We start from the raw sequence: 25,885 nt of genomic DNA on the forward strand, positions 1-25,885 counted from the left end.
CCTATATTTGTAGGGATCAAATTCTCACATCTGCATCTTATCAACTTCTTGGGGATGAATTCCACTTTCTTTCAGGTATCTTCTTTCTTCCGTAATAGTAAATTTTCTCTCTCCATTTTACATATTCAGTGCTTGTTGTCTCTGAGTTCTAAATTATATGGTATGTGTAAGATTCCCCAATCCTAAGCATGTTTATGGGGATCTGACATCGTTCACATGCAAGACTTCATATTATTCTATTTTTCATATTTCATCACCTTTAAATTTTAATTTTTCAGAGACAGGGATTCTTAATACAAACTCTGACTCTGTTATATTCTCTTTCTTACTAGTCTCTTTAAGAAGGCTCTCTCTTTACTTCTTATCCTCTGAGATTATATATGCAACTATCTTGACTAAAAACAAAGCCCAACAATTTATTTCCATTAAGAACACTCTCACAATTTTTGACAAATTAATATTTCTTTGTAGACTGTTTACTGAGAATTCTTGCTTTCTATATTCCAATGTTTTCTACACCTAATGGTAAGCCTTGTGCTGTGAATTTCAGAGATACTAATGTTAATTTCTTACTATATGGTCACAAGTGACTCTTATAGAACTTTTATTTAAGATTGCAGTTTAGGAAGCAGATCTACATAATTTAAAACATTTCCTTTAACTGATTTAGCATCTTTTACACTAGAAGATACCTAAGAAGAATTCATTAAAACTCATGTGATGTCCTTTTTACAAAATAGTGAGCAGACACTTCACAGAAAAGGATTTATAATTGATCAAGAAATATATGAAATTATGTTCAACATCTCTAGTAATTTAAAGAAGTTCAAATCAAAACTACTCTAAGATTTCATCTCACTTCAGTCAGAATAGCAATTATCAAGAATACAAAAAACAGTAAGTGTTGGTGAGGATATGGGGAGAAAGATACACTCCCACATTGCTGGTGGGACTGCAAATTGGTACAACCATTCTGGAGAGCAATATGGAGATTCCTCAGCAAACCTGGAATGAAACCACCATTTAACCCAGCTATCCCACTCCTCGGTCTATACCCAAAGGACTTAAAACCAACATTCTACAGAAATGCAGCCACATCAATGTTTATAGCACCTCGATTCACATTAGCTAAACTGTGGAATCAACCAAACTACCTTTCAATGGAGAATGGATAAAGAAACTGTGTTATATATACTCAGGCTTAAAGAAGAATGAAATTATGGCATTTGCAGGTAAGTAGATGGAGATGGAGAATATCATGCTAAGTGAAATAAGCCAATCCCCAAAACCAAAGGCTAAATGTTTTTTGATATGTGGCTGCTGATCGATAAAGGCAGGTGAGCAAAGGAAAAATGAAGGAACTTTGGATTGGGCAGAGGGGCAGGAGTGGAGTGGAGGGTCATGAGAGTGGGAAAGATGGTGGAATGAGATGGACATCAATACCATATGTAATGATCACACTAATAGTATGACTCTACAACAGGTACAACTAGAAAAATGGAAAGTCATGCTCCATTTGTGTGAAATGAATCAAGATGCATTCTGCTGTCATGCATAACTAATTAGAACAAATTCAAAATAGTGATGTTAATAATTGTATAGCAGAACGAAATAGAGTGTAATTTCTCCCTTTGGTATTTTAGAAGAAAATACAAATAGAACAACTCAATTATGCTTAGGTTTATTACACTGCAACTTGTGTTTACATGGTATGCTATATCTTTAAAAAAATTTTTTTTTGTCCTGGGGATTGAACCCAGAAGTACATAACCACTGAGCCATATCCCCAGTCCTTTTCCTTTTTTATTTTAAGACAGGACCTCACAAATTTGCTGAGACTGGTCTTGAACTTGCAATCCTCTTGCCTTAGTCTCCGAAATCATTGTGATTATAGACATGCGCTACCACATCTAGCTATGGTATTCTATATCTTTCGAAGTTACTCCACAAATAGTTCAAACCTTGTGACAGTTGATATTCATTTATTTATTCATTTGCCTGAGAATTTCAACTATGCTGATACAAAATTGAATTTATTTAAAAAGGTTTGCATTACAGAAAACAAGACAGGATCAGACCATGGCTTAGAGTTGGCTATACAGTCTGGAAAACAGGCAGGTAAAGACAGGGAGGCACAAGGACAACTCATTTGTAGAGAGATGCAATTAATCCCTCAAAGGAAATTAAAACAAGATTTTCCATGGGTCCAACGTCAAAAAATAATAATTAATATTAAATAATAATAAAAATATTTCAGTGTTGAGGAGATACATATAGCCATTGCTGATGACAGTGTCATTAGTAAAATATTTGCTGGATGAACTCCTCCACAGCTATCAGAAGTTACAGAAATGGTCATCTATTTGACCCTGGTTTTTCTCTCTGGGGTCTAAAGAAAACTTCACAGAAAAAATAGGCCTAAGTTGTCACACCTTTAATAGTTTGATCAACATTACAATAATGATCAATTAAATTGTGGCATGTCCACCTCATGGAATTTTGTAATCATTACATGAATGCCATCTAGTTAATATTTTGTAAGTTAAGGTCTGTGGTTAATAATGTAAAGAGAAATAAATGCTCAGTATTAGCTAGGGTTACTGCTTAGCAATGCAACTATTGCTGCCGAGGTCTCCTTTCCCCAAATTGAATGTTCACTATCAAGTGTGCATTCCCATAATTTTACATCCTCATACATGAAGGAATCCTCAGACGCTATTGGTTCCTGCTTTTCTATTTGCCGATGAGGAAACAGACCCAGAGGGGAGAAGTGACTTTCCCAGAGTCTATCTGCAGTTAGGACTTGTATATCTCGCTCAAACCAAGACTTCTCTGACATTCCTGGGAGATCAACAGGGCTGGGCATCCCAAAATGAGTGAATAAATGCTGCCAAAAAATGGTCAAGCTGGAGAAGTTCATCCCATGAGATGGGACTGTCAGCTCCACAAGTATTACAAGGCAGCCAGGCAAATGAGGGGCATGGAAAAGAAACAGAGAGAAAAAGCTTGAGAGAAATTGGTCCAGCCTTGGAAATTGAGTGTACTTCACTAGATCCAGAAGGATGCTCTGCTGAGGTCAGTGAGGAAGTCAGGACAGTTAGGAAACTTTGAAATGAGGAGCAGAAATCATCTTGCTCTACAATAAGCTGGACAGGACAGAGATCCTGGCATCTCTAATTTGGCAATGGAGTGAGGGCAGTATCTCCCAGGTCCACTTGGGAAGTGATGCTGAGCTGCCCCAGTCTCAGTCCTACTGTCCAGGGGTGATGGCCAGTACCTGTGGCTCCTGTTTCCCTCCCTTGACTTCTGGGTTAGGCTGGACTTCTGGGGCTGAGATGGGCTTGGGGTTCAGAGAAGGACTGCTGGGGCCACACTGGGAAGTGTACATCCAGGTCCCAGCTCTGCACAATGCTCTTCTCATATGGATTAGAAGGAGGAGGTCCTTCCTGAGTGAGGAATCACACGGTGATGTTGCAATCTTAGTGCTGATGGTTGAAGTTCCACATGGAGAAAGCCAGGGAGAAGAGGACTGGGTCTCCTGGCCATTGGTCTTTAACCAGTCCTCTCAGGTCATTTCCCTGAGTAGGAAGCTGAGGAGTGACTGCAATAACCTCTGAGCCTGGTGGGTCACCCCAGCCAGCCGCCATGCTGAGGACTGTCTATCTCAGTTCCAGGATCCCAGACACCTTACTTCCTATTCTCCCACTCACTCTCTTTAGCAGGGTAGGTGAGGGGAGGCCAGGCTGGCTGAGGGCTAAGGGGTCCTCATGGGACCAGGGATTTCAGAGGCTGCTGTAGCTCTCCATGGTGTTTCCTGGTTAATTAATCAGTGGATGATCCCCTCTGCTCTGGCCTGCATGTCACCCCTCCCACCTTTGACTGTGGAGCCAAGTCTCCACATTACACCTGCTATAATTCTCCCTCTGCTACAAGCAGACCAACCCCTGGGTCTGTGTTGTGGTAGCCAGAGCCTGATCATGCCCACAGGTGAGTTCGCAGGCAGGAGACTTGTTGACAGGGAATAGAATAATCAGTAGAGAAAGGCAAGTTAGGTAGATCAAGTGCATGAAGAAGAGAGAAATAAGTACTTGCCCACATGAGGTAGACAGCACAGGGTAGTGCCTGAACCACAGGTGGAATTCAGAACCTGGAATTAGAGTTCTTGCTTATCCCCTGATTGCTGAATGTCTTCAGGCATGGTGTTCTCCAGGCATTGTGTCCCCTGCTTGTGATATGGTGTTGGGTGAGATGATATCAGAGAATCATTGCCAGTTGCCTGATATGAAGACAATAAGAAGAACTCCTTGACTATGTCCTGCTCATCTCTGAATGCCTTCCCTGCCTGCTGCTCCAGTACCTGCCTGATATGGAGTAGACACAACAGGTAATATAAGGTTATTGAAGAGAATTGAGTGAGATGTTGGCAGAGAGAATTAGAAGAGGGGAGGAGATGTCTGGAGTGGTAAAAGCTCATTTCACGTTAAAATCGCTATCAAAGAGAAAGCTATTTTGCACCGATTGAGAGAAAAATCTGGACTGCAGGAAGAGACTGGATTCATGGAATTGGATAGGGGCCCCCAGGACTGAGAGTGCAGGGGCCAGTGATGGTTTTTCCTGTGTGCCATTGCCTGCTACCCCTCTATTAAAGAAGACCCACCTGAGCAGGGGAGTAAGGGGGGAGGGAGCTGTGAGCATATGTGTGAATCTGTGGAGTCCCACTGTATCTAGGAGAACCGTACGAGGTCTCCATATCTCTGTCATATCTCTGTGGGGTCTGTGTGTAAATCTTCACGTGTAATTTTCTGTAGTGCATGGATCATGTGTATTTCTCTGTCTGTGTGTTAGTGACTATGACTTTCTGTGTGTGATTCAGGTGGTGATCCTGTCCTAGTGAGTGTGAGTGCATGTCTGGCATGCCTGGGTGTCTGGACATATCAAGATATGCCTGTGCCTTTGTGCAGGTGTGTGCCCTGTGTACTTCTGTGTCTTGGTGTATCTGAGTGACATTGTCCACAGTAGGGTTTAAGGCAACAACTTGTGTGGGAGATACGATACTGGTCCTATATCTGATGCTGCCCTACTTCACTTTTCTATTTAAAGCGAGTCCTTCCTACCTATTTCAAAGCAGCACCTGTCATATCTGGGCTTCAGGAAAGAGCCCTGCATCAGTAGCAGCAGTTCAGTACCCAGGAAAGCCAGTTAGGTGCCAGACATTGCAGGGGAAGTTGACATAAATTCAGTGAACCTATCTCCCCATCACAGAAAGTAGTTATAAGGTGAAAAGTTGACATTTACAAAGCGCCTACTATTTCCTGGGTTTTGCTTTAGCCATTATACCATGCGGATGGTATAATGATCCATTTTTGGAGGAAAAAATTGTAGCTCAAAGATATTAAGTAACTTCCCTAAAGCTTCCCTTGTAATTTCCTTTGTACATGCTATTCCTTCTCTCTAAAATCAACTTCCACTCTTTTCTGTCCAGTGAACACTTTCAAGTTGGCCCTGCTCAAATGCCACCTCTTCTCTAGAGTCTTCTCTGTCAAGAGAGTTAGGACAAAGCCCTGTGCAAGCCCAAAGATTAGATGGGAAAAGATAACTAAATATGTGTCCTCAGAAGCCTCATAATGTAGTGGGGAAGATGAGCATCACAGCAGAAGCCAATTTAGTGTCAGCAAATGAGGGCTGAGTTCCAAATGAGAGTTATAAGAGATGGAGGAGAGAGGCAGATGTGGGGGTTGCAAAGTCTAGAAAGGGCATGGGACTTCCTGGAGGAAGTGGAACAAGAATTGGATATTGGGATAGGGTAGAAAAAGCTTTCCAGGTGGGGTTGAGAGGGCAGGGGCAGGGCGTGTGAGAAAGTTGTAAGGGGCAGTGTAAAGGGCAGCCTGGCTTGGGTCAGGGGAAGTGGAAGCCTGTGGAAACAGCTGGGGGGAAGACTAAAGAGAATGCTGAGAGCCATGTTGGAAAGCTGTGGACACCAGGCTGAGCAGTCTGCACTGTACCCACCAGGCAGCACGAAGACTGGCTGGGCAGTAAGCTGAGAGGGAAGAGCATGGCTCTTACCAGGGTCCTTGCAGTTCTGTCTGTCTGCCTCTCCCTACATAGTACTGTTGTCCCAGCCAACAGGATACACCCTGAAGTCTCTGGGCTGAGAAAGATGATCATGCATCTGCCTCCAAGACTGTGGACCCCTGGCCAAGAGAGAGACCAGCCCCATACTCTGCAGAAGGGGTTGAGGTCTGGCATGCTGCCCTTCAGGTGAGAGAACCCTACATTTCTCTGCTATCTTCTTACTTTGTGTCCTGTCTTCCTCCCCACCCCATCTCCATCCACCCTGCATTGAGTATTAAGGAGGAAGAAGTCACATTTTAGTTCCAACTCTCTCCCACACACAAAAAACTTCCTTTGCTTTCATGTTCTCATTCCCCAACCTGCCCTGCTCTTCCCATTCCCAAGTGACCTTCTACTCATTCTCCCCAACTTAATTCAAGCCTCACCTCTTCCTTGGAATCTTCCCCATTTCAGCCAGGAGAGGAAATCACCCTCACTTTGTTCATACAGTTAGTGTAGTGTTTATTACATTGGGCATAGCTAAGAGGGCAAGGACAATGGCTGCAGCCCCAGAGCCCACAATACTTTCCCCCAGCAAGCACTCAATAATCAGGCATGAATGGTAAGCCTGAGCCATCTTTTTGCCCCAGGGAACTCCACACAGACCAACCCCAGCTTGAACACTGTGCCCAAGTCCTGTTAAGAAAACATTGACAAAGCAAAGAGTGAATGAAAAAGTACCTGGAAATTAGGTCCTGTGATAAAGGATCTAAAGCTCCAGTGACCATCAGGTTGAAGAAAACATCTGTAGACCTAGAACAGATTCATTTGATTGCTAAATAAAAACAAACAAATGAACAAAAAACCCCAAAAGCACAGAGAAAGTAGAGTTGGCATGTGTTGTCCCTAGAGGCCAAAACTGGTGCCTTTTATTGCAGAAAAGCAAGTCTTAGTTGACATTAAGAAAAATAACTAAATAACTCTAGTCCTCCAGTACTGGACTGAAAAATCTCAAGAAACCATAGAAAAAACCAGTAGATTTATATATGGGGGAAAGGGAACCAGATTGTGTGCTACTCCTTGTACATACATTACCTCACTTAATCTTGACATCAGCCATATGAAGCAGGAATCAATATCCTCACTTTATAGATGAGACGACGGGTTAAATGAAGGTGGATCCATGTTCACACAGCAGTCGGGATGAAAGCCCACGTGGCTATGACTTCACAGACAATGCTCTTTCTGCAGCATCAGGCAGCTGCCTAAGGAGATGTTGGGAAGTGAAGGTCAAGGGCTCTGTAAAGGAGGATAGTGCACTGAAAAAAAAATGGATGGATTTGAGGGGTGCCAAGGTCCAGCTCTTCCATGCTCCTCTTTTAAGATGGGCTAAGGAGTGGGGTTTTCAGGAACTAAGGAGGTGATTTCTCTGGGACAGCTAATGGCTGACAATGACAGAGAAGCAGAAAAATGAAAGCAGGATATATCTGGGGCTTATCCTGGAAGTTGACAAGTCAGGTATGGCTATTGGACTTTTCCCATCATTCTCTCTTCTTCACCATCCCTTGATTTCTATTTTTCCCTTATTGCTCTTCAATAAAAGCTACACTTAACAGACTTTTTTTTGGGATGAATTTTGTATACAGTTCACTTGACAAGGCAGGGAGATGCAGCTTCTTTCTGTGAGGAGGTTTTTGGTAGGAGCTGACTTGGTCCATTCTCTGAGATCTCATCAAAGCCTGACCAGTGTTCCTGGCAAAGGATGGGCAGATTAGTTTAGTAGCAGAACAACTGTAGAGACTTTGGAGCAACAGGAGAAGAGTGTGGTGTTTTAAGGAAGAGACTGAATGGGAGACAAATTGAGTGCATTATGTCTGAAATCATTGAGGTCATGGCTAACTGAGAAATGTAACAGTTTTTTGTAAACCGATTTTATGTACTGTGATAAGAGCAAGAAGAAGCTTTGTCTGGGGTCTTGGTGTCATAATGGGGATGCTTTGCCTTCTTCAGTCCACCCCTCCTCTACCAACAACCCCACACAATCTCTTCCCACTGTCAGGAATACCCTCTCCTCCTACACCAGAGCACGTCGGTTTGGTGAATATTCTTTCTTCAAGGGCTGATTCAAGTCCCACAACTTTTTGAATTCTTTCCCAACTCCTCCAACAATAATTTACTCCCACATGGTTCATAAAATTAGAAACATGCTAAGATACTCTGCATGTTGCTCCAGATCAAACTGTTTGAGGATGGAAGCTAAGACTTGTTCAACTCCCTGTCTTCCCCAGTATCCTATACAGGGGTCAACAAACCATGTACAAGAGGGCAATTCCAGTCCTCCACCTGTTTTGTAAATAAAGTTTTATTGCAACATGGTCATGGCCATTCATTTACTTCTCATGGGACACTGCTTTTGCACTACAAAGGCAGAGTGGTGTGGTTGTAACATAAACTTTATGATCCACAAGCCTAATATATTTACTATAGGATCCTTTACAGAAAAGATTGATCAATTGGTGAATGAGCACATAATGAGTGGTGAAAATGAATAGCAAATGCACTAAGGTGTTTTGTGAAGAGATTGAGACTAATATTTAGATGGCCTTGGTCCTAACTCATTGACTAGATGATGATGACGATGATGATGATGATGGACTAATGATGAGTAGATAGATAAAAGTTGTGACTTCAGGCACTGTGCTAACAATTTAAACTTTATTACTCACTTTATCTTCATAACCAAGTCCAAAGATAGAAACTTGTATTTTCCTCATTAAAGAAGATGAAACTAAGGCTCAGAGAGGAAATACTACCTTAGTAGTAAAATCAGGACTCAAAATCAGGTATGACTTAGAACAAAACTGGAGACTTAGCCATTACCTTAGAACATCCCTGTGAAAAGCAGTTTCTTCATAAGATTAGGACCATTCAATGAGCAATGTGGTTTTTCAACCTGTTTTAGCAAACAGAAATCTGTATTATCAAAATTTTTGTAAATACTCTGCATGTGGGATGTGTATCAAAATTTACGCATGGAACCTCAACACGCAGGAAGTCCACCTGGACTGCCTCAGAACTTAGAACTACTGCCTTCTTCACTCCTCAGAATTCCCACCTGGTCGGGTCCTCAATGGCTTTGGTCAACCTCACGTCGGGCCCAGAGTTCCTCCTCCTTGGCTTGATGGATGACACAGTCGCCCACCCGGTGTTGTTCCTGCTCTTCCTCAGCGTCTATCTGCTCAATGCCCTGGGCAACCTGAGCATGGTGGTACTGGTAAGGTTTGATGGGGCTCTGAGCTCCCCTATGTATTACTTCTTGGGTCACCTGAGCCTCGTGGATGTCTGCTTTACCATGGTCACGGTCCCCGTACTGCTGGCCAGCCTGCTCCACCCTGGCCAGTCCACAGCCATCCAAGCATGCTTTGCCCAGATGTACTTCTTTGTGGCTCTGGGCATCACGGAGAGCTACCTCCTGGCTGCCATGTCCCACGACTGCGTGGTGGCAGTCTGCCGGCCACTGCACTACACCGCGGTCATGACACCCCGGCCCAGTGTGGCGCTGGTGGGTGTGTCCTGGGCGGTGGCCCACCTGCACTCACTGCTCCACACACTGCTCATCTCCGTTCTCTCCTACCCTCGCTTCGCCCCCATGCGCCACTTTTTTTGTGACATGACGGTGATGCTGAGCTTGGCAACCTCGGACACGTCCGCTGCAGAGACTGCCATCTTCCCCGAGGGCCTGGCGGTGGTGCTGACCCCTCTGCTTCTCCTGTCCCTCTCCTACGTGCACATCCTCCTAGCGGTGCTCAGAGTGAGGACTGCAGGAAGACGGCGCCGCGCCTTCTCCACTTGTGGGGCCCACCTGGTCGTGGTGTCACTTTTCTTTGGTTCTGTCCTCTCAGTATATTTCCGACCATCATCCGCCTACTCAGCGCTATGACCGCCTGGCCAGCGTGGTGTATGTGGTGGTCACACCGACCTTGAACCCCTTCATCTACAGTCTTGGAAACAAAGAGGTCAAAGGTGCTCTAACACGGGGGCTCAGATGCCGAGCTGCACCCCAAGAGGTAAGGACAGGTCTGGGTTCACTAGCATTTTAGTAATAATAACAATTACCAAAACCTTTTTTTTTTTTTTAGTTTGTCAAAACAGTATCAATTTTGATTCTATGACATCTAACTTTTTGTTAAAAAATTAGACAAAGCAAAAAGACATGCTGAGTGTATGGTGGGTACACAGCAGTTAGATGCAGTCAGTGTTGTCTGCATGCTTGAACTAGAATCTACTTTAAAAAATTGGGGGAACAAATGAAGATAAGACAAGGAAGTTCTACCTGTTTGTGGAAAAGGGAAAGAAGAGTGTGACTCATGGCAAAGGGGGGATGGAGAGGAGCCTGGAGAAGCAGGGGAGGTCTGAGGAGGAGTTTTCCACATTTTTTACTGGTGCATTAGAGCTGTGCATAACGATGGGATTTGTTGTTACACAGTCATACAGCACAGGATATAACAGCATAATTTGGCCACTGTCACTCCCCAGCACTTCTCCCCTCCCTACTCACCTCCCAGCCCTAGTCCCTTTCCTTTATTGATCTCACTTTGATTTTCATGAGATTCCCCCCCATCCTCCTTTCTCTTGATTTTTCCTAACTTCCACAAATGAGAGAAAACACATGACCCTTGACCTGAGTTTGCCTTATTTCACTTAACATGATGGTCTCTAGTTACATTCATTTTCCTGCAAATAACATTTCATTTTTCTTTATGACTGGATAAAATGCCATATATATTAAAATATATATAATATATAATATATTATATAATATATATTATAATATATAATATATATTATATATATAATTTTTTTTTTTTGCGGTGCTGGGGATTGAACCCAGGGCCTGTGCTTGCAAGGCAAGCACTTTACCAACTGAGCTATATCCCCAGCCCAACATTGTTATATATACCACATTCTCTTTACCCTTTTATCTGTTGATGGTCATCTAGGCTGGTTCCATAGTACTGTGAATTTTCTCTGTGAAGGGTTTTAAGGAGGTATGGTTGAATGTGCTATAATGTCATCTACAACCCTGCAGACTCCTCCCCAGAAAAATTCAGTAAAGATCTTTTTATTTTTAAAATTTTTAATTTTTTAAAATTTTACCTCCATGTACCATACCAACAATTTTCACTGTGAAAATTTGAAAATAAAGATAAAGATAAAATTCTCCTTTACCCACCCAAATCAACCTCCACTGCCATCCCAGTTGTCCCTTCAATCTCTCTCTCCGTCTTATTTTGAAACATAAATAGCATCCTCCACTACATACTCTTCTGAATTTTTTTTTTTTTTGCATAAAACAAGTCATCTAAGAGATCTTGTTCCTACAAATAGAAAGCATTCATTTTTAATTTCAGGTACAGAATTCTAGATCCTATAGATCTTCTATGGATTATTTAATAATATCCTTATTGATAAGTATTTTAATAAATATTTAAAAATATTTCTCAATTTTTCAGTATTATAAAAATGTAATGGATATTCTTGCAAAAAGAAAAAAGTCAACATTTAGTGGGGAACTGATTGTGACAAGCACAGTCCTAAGCGTTTGGTGCATATGTTTCAATTCACAGAAGTTTCCACGAGGAAGACACACTTTTTTTCCAACAGTACGAGTGTGAAAACAGACTACGAAAAACCAAGTAACTGTCACAAAGTGGTAAGTCTAAGTCATTCATCTGCTTCAATGATTTCTAGTCTATTTGATTTTTTTCATCATATTGAGAAACTTTTCATAATCCATAAATTCTTGGAGTATAATTTTGGCCACCCTTTTTCTTTTGCTTTTAATTTGATTTTATTCATTTTAATTGTTCCTATTTATTTTTTTCCTTTTAAAATGTTTTGATCTCCATGTATTAACTTTACATATTCATGGGGTTTAGTGTGACGATTCAATGCACACACACAGTATGCACCTACCAAGTTCACCCCGTTCCCAGTCTTAATTATTAAACTCCCTCATTTGCTCTGCACTTGGCTTCTTTTCTATCTTTAGTTTTCTGTATTTATGCCTTTTCTCTATTTTGTCTTGTTTTGCCTGGAAGGATAATCTTTCCAAAGAATATTTAGCTTAACTGATGCTAATTCTATTGTTTCCTGGTTTTTAGCACCATTGATTTTTTCTGGTTTTCACAGTTAGTAATCCCTTCCTCTTATTTTCTTCATGTTGTGGTAATTTTTCTAGATTCTTGAGGTTTTACGTATCATCTTGATTTTAGGAGAGGGTTGTCTTTACTGATGCCCACTGGTTTTGGAACCTGACATCTTTTAGCATCAAAAATCCAGGGCTGTTCTATTGGGGATGGAGCTGAAGGCCTTCTTGGGTTCCACTGGTCCTACTGATCCTTTTTTCTTTTTCTTTTAATTTGATTTTATTCATTTTAATTGTAGTTGTATCTTCTATATAACTACTTGGTTTGGAGTGCCTCTAAGATGTGGATGGCATAAATCCTAAACCAACATGAGGGCATCTGTCCTGGTTCTCAGGAGGAAGTATTGCCTTCCCCTTCATTCCCCAGGCAAAGAGATCAGCTTCCTTCTTATCTTTTGCTGCTAGGTAGGAAGTTTTAGGAGAACGTTCTCATTGAATTTACAGTCTTCCAAATTTGGACTGTGTATGTTCTTCCAATTCCAGTCTCCAATCTTATGCACCTCATGTGTTCATGTCCTCTGCCTGTAAAACTCAGGCTGCCAGGGTCTTGCAAGTTGCAGGCATGCCCAAGGCTACAGTCTTGACTTCTGAGCCCAGCCATACCTCAACCAGGTCCCTCCTTCCTGGATCCTGGAGATGTCCAGTCCTTTTGGCCAGCCCAGAGATGCAGTTTCATATGGTTAGTTACTAGAAGCAGAGGGGTTTTCAGGGTTGCTACTTCACAATTTTGCTAGAACCTGAAACACTTGCTGGAACTTCCACAGCAGCCTCCATGACTGAGTTAGTGGACTGCAGGTTGCTTTATATGTGTGTAGTAACTTCATCATTGACAAAGTCAAGTCTCACTCTGTAAAAACTGTGTCAGCTTGCTGGGTATTCGTAATCCCAGCAACTCAGGAGGCTGAAGTAGGAGGATGCAAGTACTAGGCCAGCCTGAGCAACTTACTGAGACTCTGTCTCAAAATATAATAAAAAGGGCTGTGGGTGTAGCTCAGGGGTACAGTCCCCTGGGCTCAATCCTCAGTACCATAAATAAATAAATAAATAAATAAATAAATATTTAAAAGAAAAATTGTGCACCAATGAGACACACTACTGTGGAAGAACTATCATGTGATTGAACCACTGTCATTCCCATTTTATTAACAAGCAAGCAGAGGCCCAGAGAAAAGAGGACTATTGCCCAAGGATACATAGCTAAGAAGTGGTACCATGGGACTCAGAGCCCTCCTCTCTGTCCTCGTCCCCAACACCTAGTGGGGGGATGGTTACTGCCAGGATGTCAGGTTATGCATCAGTGTGCTGAGCACCTGCCCTGCAGAGTGTCCACAAGTGAACAGTAGCAAGGATGGACTCTGGAACTCAATGGTTCCTTGTGGCCACTGGCTTGCATCCCTTGGTGCATGATAGACAAGCACTCTAGCACTGAGTTATTTTATTTTGAGGCAAGGTATTGCTAAAGGTCAGGTCTGCATCAAACATAATTACCCTGCCTCATTCTCCCAAGAAGCTAGAATTATATGCACCACTGTGCCAAGCATGAGATCATCTTCTTAAAAACATAAGTAAAAGTCAGACAGAAAAGAACAAATATTATTTAAATTGACTTAAATAAGTTATCTGGAGTATTCAAATTTATAGACAGAACGTAGAACAATGGTGACTAAAGACTAGGAGGAGAGGGGGATGGAAGTTGATGTTTCATGGGTGCAGTTTCAGTTTGGGAAGAATAAAAATTCTGGATATGGATAGAGGTTATGGCTGCACAACAATTCCACTGAACTACACACTTAAAAATGGTTAAAATGGTATATTTGATATATATTTTAGCACTACAATTCTGTTTGAAAAAACATCAGAGAGCTCACAGGCCTAGTGAGGCCTTGCCTGGCTAGGATCAGGGAGTGGACTAGGTTCAGAGGGCTCACTTAGTGATTGGAGTCTATTTACTTTTATGTTCTTGGGGCAATTTCTTCTCTAGAAGCATTTTTTTATCTGGAAGAGGCTGAGCTATGCTTCTGGAAGGCTCATGGGCATGGTTCTCTTACAATTGCACTACCATACCTAGAAAACCAATTTGTGTGTGTGTGCACATGCATGTACCAGGAATAGAACCTACGGTAACATGCATGTTAGGCCACCTTTCTACCACTGAGCTACCATCTCCCATCCTCTGGAAAGTCAAATTTTTAAAGTTGCAGCAACTTTAATAATGAAATATGTATCTTCCCTCTCTCTTATAATCTCTGTCATGGAGGCAAGGGCTCCTTTGGTTATGACAAACTCCAGCTGGTGTCACTACCATTCTCCAGGTCATTAAAGGAAAGTGTCAAAAGTCCTTGAGAAATATGGAAAGTGACAGCTTATTCTGTAAAACTTTACTGTTCCAGATTCTAGGTGAGCTATGCAGAAGTACCTTAGAACCATTTATAAATGCTTTTATAATAAAATAAGTTTCAAAATAAGTTCTATTGTCATGTATAACTGAAAAGATCCAATAAAAAAGAAACAAAGAAAGAAATTGCTGAAATGCCTTCCTATGCAATGCTCACAACAGACTGAAACAAATCACAAGTATAAACTAGGAAAACACAATCTGGATTAGGATCCACATCTTCTAGGGGAAGCAATGCTTATTTTATTGGAGGAAAGAAATTCAGACAAAGACAAATGACCTTATGTGTGTATGTATGTAGGAAGTCACAGCATTGAATATGTCACATTTCATCCCTATCAATCAGTGTTTCAGTTAGCACTATGTTTTAGTCAGGATGAGGTTGGCTATGCTGAGGCAACAATTACCTTAAAAATCTTAGTAGATGAGCACAACAAATATCATTTCTCAATCATGCTATATCTCCATATGGTAAGAGTTCTGTGCTCCATCTATTCAAAGACTGTATTACAGAAAGTTGACAGAAGCTCTACCAACTTGAACTCGATCCCAACATCCCCCAAGGACATTGCAGTGGGAAGAGATGGGTGAATCAGACCATGGGCCACTTGAGCTTATGGCCCTAATGATGTGCAGGAAAGGCTGAAATGCAAGGGTCTCTGCCACAGTTTCTTTAATTGTAAGCAACAGAAATCAACTAGCTTGCTTCCACACACAAAAAAATATTGTAAAAATATGGAAATCACAGCAAGAAATAGAAGACTGAAGAGCCATGTTTGAATGGAGAGAACCTGGGAAACTCAGAGGTTCTGGAGAACAGGCAGTCTTTGAGTGTCTGTCCTGAGTAGCACCCCTGAAATAAATGGTGTCTAGTCTTTCGTTAGTTCTGTGTATTTCCACTCAAGGGTCAAAATCCCAGGGACTAAATGTGTATGGAAAAGATCTGATGGAAAGTTCAATCCTTCAAAATCCTTCAATTTAATATTGCACAAAGGCAAGACATATGGTTTTATGGCCCCAAACCGAGATCATGTGCACCAGGTAAAGGAAGTAGTTTCCACAAAGCAAATAACAGAATGATTGGAAATGGAGAATGGGTGCAGACTGGCCATGATGCTAATATTCTCATCTTCATCTTGTTCTTTGTGGTTCCAAACTTAGCTAAGCCCAGAAGCTCCAGGAAATTATTACAGGGACCAATCTCTTAGTTTGAAGCAAGAAAATTAGGAAAATAGGGAATATTTAGTTGAAATTTTAAAATGAGAAATTTCTCACAGTCAGAATATATATCAGAAAACTCAGATTATAGTTTATCACATTATAGTTTCCTCATGCTACAAGAGCTTTGAAACAGCAAAAGAAAAATTTTAAAATTGTTAGTTTCTGTGTAAAGCTTCCTCAGACAATAGCATAGGAAAACAGGAAGTGCTATTAACAACCCCAAGCATATATAACACTCTACCTTAACTCTATTATGAGAATTTACGCATTTCCAACTATTTCTCATTGTCTCAGGTTTTTGCATGCACACACACATTCAAGCTCTAAAACAATCTTGGCAGTTATTCTTAAGCCTGTGAGTAAAGGTAATCTTGCCTGTTCTGAGCTCTGTACTCCATGATGTACAGAGGAAGATCCCAGGTCAAAGAGAACAACCGAATTAGCTGAATATTGTAGACTGTCCCTTCTCCAGTTCATCTCTCTAGAGGCATACAGTCTTGTGCTTTGATTAGGAGTGGAGGCCTTCCCAGCCAATGTTCTGTGTCATCTCATTAGCCAGGACCAGGTCATATGCAAAGAACAATGAGACAAAGCACATACCAAGGAATGAGATTAGCCTGAGACTGGCGTGGACAAATTAGCTCTTGTGGTGGGTATGGGGAATCACCCTCCCTGAGATCAAAGGATCTCCACCTGCAGTCTAGTAAACCTTGTTCTATTAGTGAGAAAACAAGAGAGGAGAGTAGAGAAACAGCCACTTAGTGGGTCACCAAGAGTGACTTGGAATATTCTTAAACCATCCTCCAAACTCACCCATGTTTCCTGTCCTCCAAACTTGCTTTCAGTTCCTGGCTGTCTCCTCCTTACTACCTCCCCACATGCTACTTGTCAGTACAATGTTTTTCCTCAACTCCCTCACTTATCTCATCAACTGAGCACCTAATCACCTTTAAAACTTATTGCAGCAAATGCTCACATGCCTCTTCTGATTCACTGGGTCTGAAACAGGACTAAGAATTTGCATTTCTAGTAAGTTCCCAGGTAGCACTGAAGTTGTTGGTCTGGGAACCACAGTCTGGGAACTGTGGCTCTAAGCACTTATCATTCTCTGATTTTATCCTTTCTTTCCCTAGAAATACCACACTCTTCAGGTAGGGACATGTCTGACTGAGAATCCTAGCACCCAACATAGAAACTGCCAAATGGTGGGATCCCAACCAAGTTTAACAATTTACATTCCATTCCGTTTGTTTTGGTTGACTCTCCAGCTCTTTCTAAAGGTCGCTGGTTCTTCTTAAACTAAGCATAATCTTCAGGATAGAGATTCTTCTTCAGCCATTTCATCTGGTTCTTTCACAACTCAGAAAGTTGTTGAGGTTCCATGCCAGGCATGGTGGTGCACATGTGAATTCTGAGTGACTCAGGAGGCTGAGGCAGGATTGCAAGTTTGAAGGCAGACTCAGCAATTTAGCAAAAGCCTGTCTCAAAATAAAAAATAATAATAAATAATAATTTTAAAAGGCCTGGGGAGGTAGCTCAGTGGTTAAGTGCTTCTAGGTTCAATCCCCAGCACCTCACCCTGAAAAAAAAATCCATCATACTTCTTACTTTTTTCCTGGGGCTTTAGGTGAGAATATTTATCCTTGGCATTACTGCTGTGAACTACACAGTGGCTGCTGGGCCATAGACCAGGAAGACTATAGCAGAGTGAGGATCATGGGTGCTTCTCTTGGGAAAAGATGACTCAGGACAGCTAGACAATGCAGATAGGGAGTCAGATAAGAATCCAAACTCAAAATGTCTTATTTCATTCAGATTAAGTTTAAGAACAGGATAATAGACATCACATCAGTGGTTGTCTCAGGGTGGAGAAAGACTAGAAAAGGGCATGAGGAACTTCCTAGGATAATAGATATGTCCTATGCCTTAATTTGGATGATGATAATAGAGGTGTGTACATTTATCAAATTTTATTGGACTGAACTTATTAATCTCTGCACTTTACTGTACATTAGTTATATCTAAGAAAAGAAAAACAAAGTTAGCATAATTACTCCCTCATGAATGGATAGCTACATAGTTTGCAGGCTCCTGTGGCCAGGAGAAAGATGTGCATGTGCCCAAAGATCTGGAAGAAGTAGAACTGAGTTGGGTACTCTGAGTTGTAGATGGATCTTCCCTGGGTCTAGATGTCCAGGAAGACCTGATGCATGGAGGTGGAGGTGAAAAGGATATCTGCATGGAACCAGTTGGAGAGAAAGAAGTACATCCAGGTATAGAGACATGTGTTGGCACAATGGCAGGACAGTGAGCAAGTTCCCAGCCACAGTGACCATACCCATCCACAGAAAGGCAGTGTTTTTGGTTGATTATATGAAAGCATGATCGAACCCATCAAATTGGACTGGTTTCCCAAATGACTCCTAGAGACAGAATTCAACCCAATTCTTTCTTAAGATGTCTGCAAATCATCTCATAAACTTTGTCATCATACTCATTTGCTCATATCCCTATATTTGTAGGGATCAAATTCTTCACATCTGCATCTTATCAACTTCTTTGGGATGAATTCCACTTTCTTTTAGATATCTTCTTTCTTCCTGAATAGCAAGTTTTCTCTCTCCATTTTACACATTCAGTGCTCATTGTTTCAAACAGCATTTCTCTCTGAGTTCTAAATTATTTGGTATGTGTAAGATTCCCCAATTCTAAACATGTTTATGGGGATCTGACATTGTTCACATGCAAGACTTCATATTATTCTATTTTTCATATTTCATCACCTTTAAATTTTAATTTTTCAGAGACATGGGTTCTTTTTTTTTTTTAATAAATTCAAGATTTATTCAAGGTTAGCCAGTGGAAAGACCTAATAAAAGATCAGAGTTTAGAAGAGTGAAATTGGTTATCCATTTTGCTCATTTGATCTTGACGTGATTGGCAGCAGTTGGCCACATCCTTCTACCAAAAGCCAGAAACCTACAGAGCACTCACCTACAGTGAAGAGTCATTTTTCCAGATTTCAGTAACAATTCCCTTTCATTTTTCTCTTCCAACACAGGGGTGTTAATAACTCTCCATCTTGCTAGACCTGAGCTACTACTACATCATCTCTTTTTATCTTCCTTCAATGATGAATACAGTTGTGTAAACAGAGACATGGGTTCTTAATATAAACTCTGACTCTGTTATATTCTCTTTCTTACTAGTCTCTTTAAGAAGGCTCTCTTTACTTCTTATCCTCTGAGATTATATATGCAACTATCTTGACTAAAAACAAAGCCCAACAATTTATTTCCATTAAGAACACTCTCACAATTTTTTGACAAATTGATATTTCTTTGTAGACTGTTTACTGAGAAGTCTTGCTTTCTATATTCCAATGTTTTGTACACCTAATGGTAGGCCTTGTGCTGTGAATTTCAGAGATACTAATGTGTATTCCTTACTATATGGTCATAAGTGACTCTTATAAAACTTTTATTTAAGATTGCACTTTAGGAAGCAGATCTACATAATTTAAAACATTGCCTTTAACTGATTTAGCATCTTTTACACTATAAAATACCTAAGAAGAATTCATTAAAACTCATGTGATGTCCTGTTTACAAAACAGTGAGCAGACACTTCACAGAAAAGGATTTATAATTGATCAAGAAATATATGAAAATATGTTCAACATCTCTAGTAATTTAAAGAAATTCAAATCAAAACTACTCTAAGATTTCATCTCACTTCAGTCAGAATAACAATTATCAAGAATACAAAAAACAGTAAGTGTTGGTGAGGATATGGGGAGAAAGAAACACTCATACATTGCTGGTGGGACTGCAAATTGGTGCAACCACTCTGGAAAGCAATATGGAGATTCCTCAGAAAACTTGGTATGAAGCCACCATTTAACCCAGCTATCCCACTCCTCGGTCTATGCCCAAAGGACTTAAAACCAGCATTCTACAGAAATGCAGCCACATCAATGTTTATAGCAACTCAATTCACATTAACTAAACTGTGGAATCAACCTAACTGCCTTTCAATGGATGAATGGATAAAGAAATTGTGTTATATATACTCGGGCTTAAAGAAGAATGAAATTATGGCATTTGCAGGTAAGTGGATGGAGATGGATAATATCATGCTAAGTGAAATAAGCCAATCCCCAAAACCAAAGGTTAAATGTTTTTTGATATGTGGCTGCTGATCGATAAAGGCAGGTGAGCAAAGGAAAAATGAAGGAACTTTGGATTGGGCAGAGGGGCAGGAGTGGAGTGGAGGGGCATGAGAGTGGGAAAGATGGTGGATTGTGATGGACATCATTACCATAGGTAATGATCACACTAATGGTATGACTCTATGTCAGGTACAACTAGAAAAATGAAAAGTCATGCTCCATTTGTGTGAAATGAATCTAAATGCATTCTGCTGTCATGCATAACTAGTTAGAACAAATAAAAAATAGTGATGTTAATAATTGTGTAGCAGAAAGAAATAGAGTGTAATTTCTCCCTTTGGTATTTTAGAGGAAAATATAAATAGAACAACTCAATTATGCTTAGGTTTATTATACTGCAACTTGTGTTTACATGGTATGCTATATCTTTAAAAAATTTTTTTTTTTGTCCTGGGGATTGAACCCAGAAGTACGTAACCACTGAGTCACATCCCCAGTCCTTTTTAATTTTTTATTTTGAGATAGGACCTCACAAATTTGCTGAGGCTGGTCTTGAACTTGTAATCCTCTTGCCTTAGCCTCCCAAGTCATTGGGATTATAGACATGTGCTACCACATCTAGCTATGGTATTCTACATCTTTGGAAATTACTCCACAAATAGTTCAAACCTTGTGACAGTTGATATGCATTTATTTATTCATTTGCCTGAGAATTAGAACTATGCTGATACAAAAGTGAATTTATTTAAAATAGTTTACATTAAAGAAAACAAGACAGGATCAGACCATGGCTTAGAGTTGGCTATACAGTCTGGAAAACAGGCAGGTAAAGACAGGGAGGCACGGGGACAACTCATTTGTAGAGAGATGCAATTAATCCTTCAAAGGAAATTAAAACAAGATTTTCCATGGGTCCAAAGTCAAGAAAATAATAATTAATATTAAATAATAATAAAAATATTTCAGTGTTGAGGAGGCACGTATAGCCATTGCTGATGACAGTGTCATTAGTAAAAAGTTTGCCTGATGAACTCCTCCACAGCTATCAGGAGTTACAGAAATGGTCATCTATTTGACCCTGGTTTTTCTCTATGGAAAACTTCACAGAAAAAATAGGCCTAAGTTGTCACACCTTTAATAGTTTGATCAACATTACAATAATGATCAATTAAATTGTGGCATGTCCACCTCATGGAATTTTGTAATCATTACATGAATGCCATCTAGTTAATATTTTGTAAGTTAAAGTCTATGGTTAATAATGAAAAGAGAAATAAATGCTCAGTATGAGCTAGGGTTACTGCCTAGCAATGCAACTATTGCTGCCGAGGTCTCCTTTCCCCAAATTGAATATTCACTATCAAGGGTGCATTCCCATAATTTTACATCCTCATACATGAAGGAATCCTCAGATGTCATTGGTTCCTGCTTTTCTATTTGCCGATGAGGAAACAGACCCAGAGGGGAGAAGTGACTTTCCCAGAGTCTATCTGCAGTCAGGACTTGTATATCTCGCTCACACCAAGACTTCTCTGACATTCCTGGGAGATCAACAGGACTGGGCATCCCAAAAAGAGTGAATAAATGCTGCCAAAAAATGGTCAAGCTGGAGAAGTTCATCCCATGAGATGGGATTGTCAGCTCCACAAGGATTAAAGGCAGCCAGGCAAATGAGGGGCATGGGACAGAGACAGAGAGAGAAAGCTTGAGAGAAATTGGTCCAGCCTTGGAAATTGAGTGTACCCCACTAGATCCAGAAGGATGCTCTGCTGAGGTCAGTGAAGAAGTCAGGACAGTCAGGTGACTTTGAAATGAGCAGAAATCATCTTGCTCTACAATGAGCTGGACAGGACAGAGATTCTGGCATCTCTAATTTGGCCATGGAGTGAGGGCAGTATCTCCCAGGTCCACTTGGGAAGTGAGGCTCAGCTGCCCCAGTTTCAGTCCTACTGTCCTGCGGTGACTGCCAGTACCTGTGGCTCCTCTTCCCTTGACTTCTGGGTTAGGCTGGACTTCTGGGGCCAAGATGGGCTTGGGGTTCAGAGAAGGACTGCTGGGGCCACACTGGGAAGTGGACATCCAGGTCCCAGCTCTGCACAATGCTCTTCTCATATGGATTAGAAGGAGGAGGTCCTTCCTGAGTGAGGAATCACACGGTGATGTTGCAATCTTAATGCTGATGGTTGAAGTTCCACATGGAGAAAGCCAGGGAGAAGAGGACTGGGTCTCCTGGCCATTGATCTTTAACCAGTCCTCTCAGGTCATTTCCTTGAGTAGGAAGCTGAGGAGTGACTGCAATATCCCCTGAGCCTGGTGGGTCAACCCAGCCAGCCACCATGCTGAGGACTGTCTATCTCAGTTCCAGGATCCCAGACACCTTACTTCCTACTCTCCCACTCAGTCTCTTTAGCAGGGTAGGTGAGGGGAGGCCAGGCTGGCTGATGGCTAAGAGGTCCTCATGGGACCAGAGATTTCAGAGGCTGCTGTAGCTCTCCATGGAGTTTCCTGGTTAATTAATCAGTGGATGATCCCCTCTGCTCTGGCCTGCATGTCACCCCTCCCACCTTTGACTGTGGAGCCAGTCTTCTCCACATTACACCTGCCACGATTCTCCCTCTGCTATAAGCGGACCAACCCGTGGGTCTGTGTTGTGGTAGCCAGAGCCTGATCACACCCACAGGTGAGTTCACAGGCAGGACACTTGTTGGCAGGGAATAGAATAATCAGTGGAGAAAGGCAAGTTAGGTAGATCAAGTGCATGAAGAAAAGAGAGAAATAAGTACCTGCCCACATGAGATAGACAGCACAGAGTAGTGCCTGAACTACAGGTGGAATTCAGAACCTGGAATTGGAGTTCTGGCTTATCCCCTGATTGCTGAATGACTTTAGGCATGGTGTTCTCCAGGTGTTGCATCCCCTGCTTGTGGTGTGGTGTTGGGTGAGATGATATCAGAGAATCATTACCAGTTGCCTGATATCAAGACAGTAAGATGAACTCCTTGACTATGTCCTGCTCATCTCTGAATGCCTTCCCTGCCTGCTGCTCCAGTATCTGCCTGACATGGAGTAGACACAACAGGTAATATAAGGTTATTGAAGAGAATTGAGTGAGATGTTGGCAGAGAGAATTAGAAGAAGGGAGATGTTTGGAGTGGAAAAAGCTCATTTCACGTTAAAACTGCTATCGAAGAGAAAGCTATTTTGCACCCATTGAGAGAAAAATCTGGACTGTAGGAAGAGACTGGATTCATGGAATTGGATAGAGGCTCCCAGGACTGAGAGTGCAGGGGCCAGTGATGGTTTACCCTGTGTGCCATTGCCTGCTACCCCTCTATTAAAGCAGACCAACCTGAACAGGGGAGTAAGGGGGGAGGGAGCTGTGAGCATGTATGTGAATCTGTGGAGTCCCACTGTATCTGGGAGAACCCACCGAGGTCTCTATATCTCTGTCATTTGTGTGTGGGGTCTGTGTGTAAGTCTTCATGTGTAATTTTCTGTAGTGCATGGATCATGTGTATTTGTGTCTGTGTGTTAGTGACTATGACTTTCTGTGTGTGCTTCAGGTGGTGATCCTGTCCTAGTGAGTGTGAGTGCATGTCTGGCATGCCTGGGTGTCTGGACATATCAAGATATGCCTGTGCCTTTGTGCAGGTGTGTGCCCTGTGTACTTCTCTGTCTTGGTGTATCTGAGTGACATTGTCCACAGTAGGGTTTAAGGCAACAACTTGTGTGGGAGATACGATACTGGTCCTATATCTGATGCTGCTCTACTTCACTTTTCTATTTGAAGTGAGTCCTTCCTACCTATTTCAAAGCAGCTCCTGTCATATCTGGGTCTCAGGAAAGGGCCCTGCATCAGTAGTAGCAGTTCAGTACCCAGGAAAGCCAGTCAGGTGCCAGACATTGCAGGGGAAGTTGACATAAATCCAGTGAACCTATCTCCCCATCACTGAAAGTAGTTAGAAGATGGAGGGTTGACATTTACAAAGTGCCTACTATTTCCTGGGTTTTGCTTTAACCATTATACCATGAGGATGGTATAATGATCCATTTTTGGAGGAAAAAAATGTAGCCCAAAGATATTAAGTAACTTCCCTAAAGCTTCCCTTGTAATTTCCTTTGTACATGCTATTCCTTCTCTCTAAAATCAACTTCCACTCTTTTCTGTTCAGTGAACACGTTCAAGTTGGCCCTGCTCAAATGCCACCTCTTCTATGGAATCTACTCTGTTAAGAGAGTTAGGACAAAGCCCTGTGCAAGCCCAAAGATTAGACGGGAAAAGATAACCAAATATGTGTCCTCAGAAGCCCCATCATCTAGAGGGAAAGATGAGCATCACAGCAGAAGTCACTTTAGTTTCAGCAAATTAGGGCTGAGTTCCAAATGAGAGTTATAAGAGATGGAGGAGAGAGGCAGATGTGGGGGCTGCAAAGTCTAGAAAGGGCACGGGACTTCTTGGAGGAAGTGGAACAAAGATTGGATATTGGGATAGGGTAGAAAAAACATTCCAGGTGGGGTTGAGAGGTCAGGGGCAGGGCGTGTGAGAAAGTTGTAAGAGGCAGTAAAAAGGCCAGCCTGGCTGGGGTTAGGGGAAGTGGAAGCCTGTGGAAACAGCTGGGGGGAAGACTAAAGAGAATGCTGGGAGCCATGTTGGAAAGCTGTGGACACCAGGCTGAGCAGTCTGCACTATCCACCAGGCAGCACAGAGACTGACTGGGCAGTAAGCTGAGTGGGAAGAGCATGGCTCTTCCCAGGGTTCCTGCAGTTCTGTCTGTCTGCCTCTCTCTACATAGTACTGTTGTCCCAGCCAACAGGATACACTCTGAAGTCTCTGGGCTGAGAAAGATGATCATGCATCTGCCTCCAAGACTGGGGACTCCTGGCCAGGAGAGAGCCCAGCCCACAGACTCTGCAGAAGGGGTTGAGGTCTGGCATGCTGCCCTTCAGGTGAGAGAACCCTACATTTCTCTGCTATCTTCTTACTTTGTGTCTTGTCTTCCTCCCCACCCCATCTCCACCCACTCTGCAGTAAGTATTAAGGAGGAGGAAGCCACGTTTTAGTTCCAACTCTCTCCCACACACAAAAAACTTCCTTTGTTTCACATTCTCATTCCCCAACCTGCCCTGCTCTTCCCATTCCCAAGTGACCTTCTACTCATTCTTCCCAACTTCATTCAAGCCTCACCTCTTCTTTGGAATCTTCCCCATTTCAGCCAGGAGAGGAAATCACCCTCACTTTGTTCATACAGCTAGTGTAGTGTTTATTACATTGTGCATAGCTAAGAGGGCAAGGACAATGGTTGCAGCCCCAGAGCCCACAATGCTTTCCCCCAGCAAGCACTCAATAATCAGGCATGAATGGTAAGCCTGAGCCATCTTATTGTCCCAGGGAACTCCACACAGACCAACCCCAGCTTGAACACTGTGCCCAAATCCTGTTAAGAAAACATTGACAAAGCAAAGAGTGAATGAAAAAGGACCTGGAAATTAGGACCTGTGATAAAGGATCTAAAGCTCCAGTGATCTTCAGGTTGAAGAAAACATCTGTAGACCTAGAACAGATTCATTTGATTGCTAAATAAAAACAAATAAACAAAAAACCCCAAAAGCACAGAGAAAGTAGAGTTGGCATGTGTTGTCACTAGAGGCCAAAACTGGTGCCTTTTATTGCAGAAAAGCAGGTCTTAGTTGACATTAAGAAAAATAACTAAATAACTGTAGTCCTCCAGTATTGGACTGAACAATCTCAGGAAACCATAGAAAAAAGCCAGTGGATTTATATATGGGGGAAAGGGAACCAGATTCTGTGCTACTCCTTGTACATTCATTACCTCACTTA

At 41.8% G+C, this 25,885-nt stretch overlaps 1 pseudogene across 1 annotated transcript; it reads left to right on the plus strand.

Annotated features, from left to right (window-relative positions):
* Window positions 1-9,181: 9,181 nt before the first annotated feature.
* Window positions 9,182-23,627, plus strand: LOC306655717 (olfactory receptor 1L6-like; annotated as a pseudogene). The gene is made up of 2 exons: window positions 9,182-10,118; window positions 23,610-23,627. The product of its transcript is annotated as an olfactory receptor 1L6-like (transcript).
* The last annotated feature ends 2,258 nt before the right edge of the window (window positions 23,628-25,885 follow it).

Source organism: Sciurus vulgaris, assembly GCF_902686455.1.
Source record: "Sciurus vulgaris genome assembly, chromosome: 3".
In the NCBI taxonomy this organism is placed as follows: Eukaryota; Metazoa; Chordata; class Mammalia; order Rodentia; family Sciuridae; genus Sciurus; species Sciurus vulgaris.